Source organism: Melanerpes formicivorus, unplaced genomic scaffold (genome assembly GCF_026170545.1).
Source record: "Melanerpes formicivorus ecotype bairdi unplaced genomic scaffold, bMelFor1.0.p_v2 SCAF_10, whole genome shotgun sequence".
Taxonomy (NCBI): domain Eukaryota; kingdom Metazoa; phylum Chordata; class Aves; order Piciformes; family Picidae; genus Melanerpes; species Melanerpes formicivorus.
The window spans coordinates 2,657,363-2,660,452 of record NW_027142362.1 but is presented as its reverse complement, the minus strand read 5'-3'; the positions used below and the strand labels follow the sequence as shown (position 1 = coordinate 2,660,452).

The following is a 3,090-nucleotide window of genomic DNA, read 5'->3' as shown; positions in this document are numbered from 1 at the left end:
TGTTGGAGTTGTAGTGGACCTCGAGGATCATCTACTTCCAATCCCCCTGCCATGGGCAGGGACATCTCACACTACAGCAGGATGCCCAGAGCCACATCCAGCCTGGCCTTAAAAACTCCCAGGGATGAGGCTTCCACTACTTCCCTGGGCAACCTGCACCAGTGCCTCACCACCTTCACCATGAAGAACTTCTCCCTAACATCCAATCTGAATCTACCCATTTCTATTTTCTTTTCCATTTCCCCTAGTCCTACCATTACCTGACACCCTTAAAGTCTCTCACCTGCCCCATTACCCCTTTTGCCCTCAAATCCCAGAGCACCTGGTCTCACTTGGAGTCTCCTCCTACCCCAGGTGTGGCCACTTTGCCCTCCCCACTCACTCCCCTATTTATTCCACACCAGGAAGGGCAGCAGCCCTAAGCTGAGCCCATCTGGGCTGAGGATCCTCCTCTCATCTCTGGTGAGTGCTGATGGTGCACACTGGGTGATGGTGGTGGTGACAACAAAGGCCGGGGGGCCTGGTGGCCCCCCGGTTGTTAGGGCCAGAATTGATGACTACTCCAATATTATCCACGGGTGCTGGCTGGGACTTGATGATTTCTGAGGTCTTTTCCAACCTTCTCAATTCTATGATTGTAGGATTCCTTACTGGGGCTGAGCTCCTTTGTATGGTAGTTTGGCTGGTTGAGGGTCTTGCCCCTGGCTTTGGGATGGGTGCAAAACTGGTGGTGGTGGAGCAGAAGCTGTTTAGGCAGGGTGCAGGATGGTGTAGAGAGAGCAGGAGGTGCTTTGGGAAGCTGAGAGGGGGAAGCAAGGCCAAATGAACTTAATTTACAAATCATTATGAATGATCTTAATTTAAATCTTTACAAGGGTGTGATACAAAGAAAACGGAACTACTGCTTTTAGGTCAGAATTGTGTTTAATTGCTCTTAGAAAAATGTCCAGTGTAGAAACAACAAAACATTCATGGTATTTTGGTGGGGTTTTTTTGTTCCCCTGAGAGGGGACCTGATCACAGACAGCCACAGTTAACTGTTAGAAAACAGAAACTTCATTCTGTTCAGAAAATGGCTCCCAATCCTAATAGCCAAGAGTGTGTGTATTTGGGAACACTCACTTTGAATCTTGTTACTTTCAATGAAAATAAAGAGAAGACCAAAAAAAACCCCAAAAAACAGAGCTGTTTGTCACTACTTATTCTTCCTGTTTCTGCAGTGAGAGCTTTCAAGATACATACATAGAATAAACCAGGTTGGAAGAGACCCTCAAGATATCTCAGTGAGCTTTATTTTATGTCTTTATTTGCCTGCACAGTCTTTCTTTTCCCTTTGTATCTTTCTTCATGATGATTAGCACCCTGCCTCCAAGAGAATCACCTGTAGCCAGTGCAAACCTCAATGTACTTACAGGAAGGCTGGAGAGGGACTTTTCATAAGGAATGGTTTGAAGCTGAGGGGAGAGCAGAGTTAGGCTGCATCTTAGGAAGAAGCTCTTTAGTATGAGGGCAGTGAGACTCTGGAATAGGTTGCCCAGGGAGGTGGTGGGTGACCACCCTGGGGATGGCTGAGGCCAGGCTGGATGAGGCCTTGAGTAACTGAATCTAGTCAAGAGGAGTCACTGCCCTTGGTGGTAAGTTTGGAGTAAATGATCTCTAAGGTCCCTTCCAACCTAAGCCATTCCATGATTCTGTGGTATGACTAACAATGTCTTTCACCAGAAACACTCAAGATGCCTTACACTTACTAAATAAAATAGAGACAAACCTGTTCTTTTTTCCCCACTATCATCAGGTTGCTAAAAACCTCTTGAAGGTTGACAATGTGTTACACAGGAACACACGGACGATGTGGCCAGGTCCTCTTGGTTACTGCACAAGGTAAAGGCTGCCTGGCCAAAGCATTGTGGCTGCCCTGATTTAATTTCCTGAGCAGTCATGATGGCACCAAGGATCACAGAGCTAGATGAAAATTAGACTAATTCTGCCCTTTTTTTTTCCTCCATGCAGAATTAGACCTCCTTTCACCTGCCTTTGTAAAGTAGTGCTGACCCTCACTTTACCACAGGCCTGTCTCAAAAGCAGCTCAGCCAAGGAAGCCAGCACCCCTGTTTCTTCCCAAAACTTATTAGCCACCAGATCTACTTCAGCTTCAAAAAATGTGAATATGCATCCAAAATCAACTTTACAGATGAATTTTGCTTCCATTACATTCCATGTTGGGGGGGGGAAGCCATATATATGTATGTGTTTAATTTAATTAAAGGCATATAGCACTTGCAAAAAAATAAGGGGGGGGGGAAGCTTCATATTTGGATTTATGGAATTATTTTACTGAAAAAGAATTACGTTACATATTTAAATCCCTGGTGGCTACTAATGTTTTATTAAATACAGTGTAAATCCAGCTGTGACCATGCAATAAACCCTCCGAGGGGCAAAAAAGGAGAAGTGTTTTCTATTTGATTTCTGCACGCAACAGCTTGGTCTCCTGAATCCTGCCCATATGCTATTATGCTCTCCTTGACATTGATCTTTAATAGGGGCTCCATGTGTTGAACCCCTGCTAACTGTACAGAAGGAACAGAGTGAGGCTGAACACCTCTAAAATTCCATGTAGCCAGCCCACTCGCCAAACAGAACCTGGTGTGAAGCTATTGTACAAATGTATTTAATGTTGGTTAACAAAACACACAACAAATTCAAGCTGTAGTATGAGAAGTTTGATTTCATTACAGATTTTCAGGAAGTGATGATGTGACTCTGTGGACAGTCACCCATAGCAATTAGCTGGGGAGTAAATCCATCTGGTTCTTGCTTTTTCTTCATCATGCCATGCATTTTCACTCATGTGCCCAGGGTTTGAAAGGTTTACATTACATAAAATTAGGACTATATAAACTAGGAGATTCATTTGTTTTCTAATGCGATTGCCCCTTCCCTTGAACGGAGTAGCCTAATTGATAGCCTCCATTGTATGCAATGCACGTCAATAAATACTGAACATGAATGTGAATCAATATTGTGTTAGTACTGGGATTAAGCAAGCTATTCCCTCCTCCCCTTCCTCCCCATTTATTTTTTTTTTCC

At 44.1% G+C, this 3,090-nt stretch overlaps 1 long non-coding RNA gene across 1 annotated transcript; it reads left to right on the top strand.

Annotated features, from left to right (window-relative positions):
- Window positions 1-426: 426 nt before the first annotated feature.
- On the top strand, window positions 427-2,219 carry LOC137444041 (uncharacterized). The gene is made up of 3 exons (XR_010988052.1): window positions 427-462; window positions 1,796-1,881; window positions 2,011-2,219. It is a non-coding gene; the product is annotated as an uncharacterized lncRNA (long non-coding RNA).
- The last annotated feature ends 871 nt before the right edge of the window (window positions 2,220-3,090 follow it).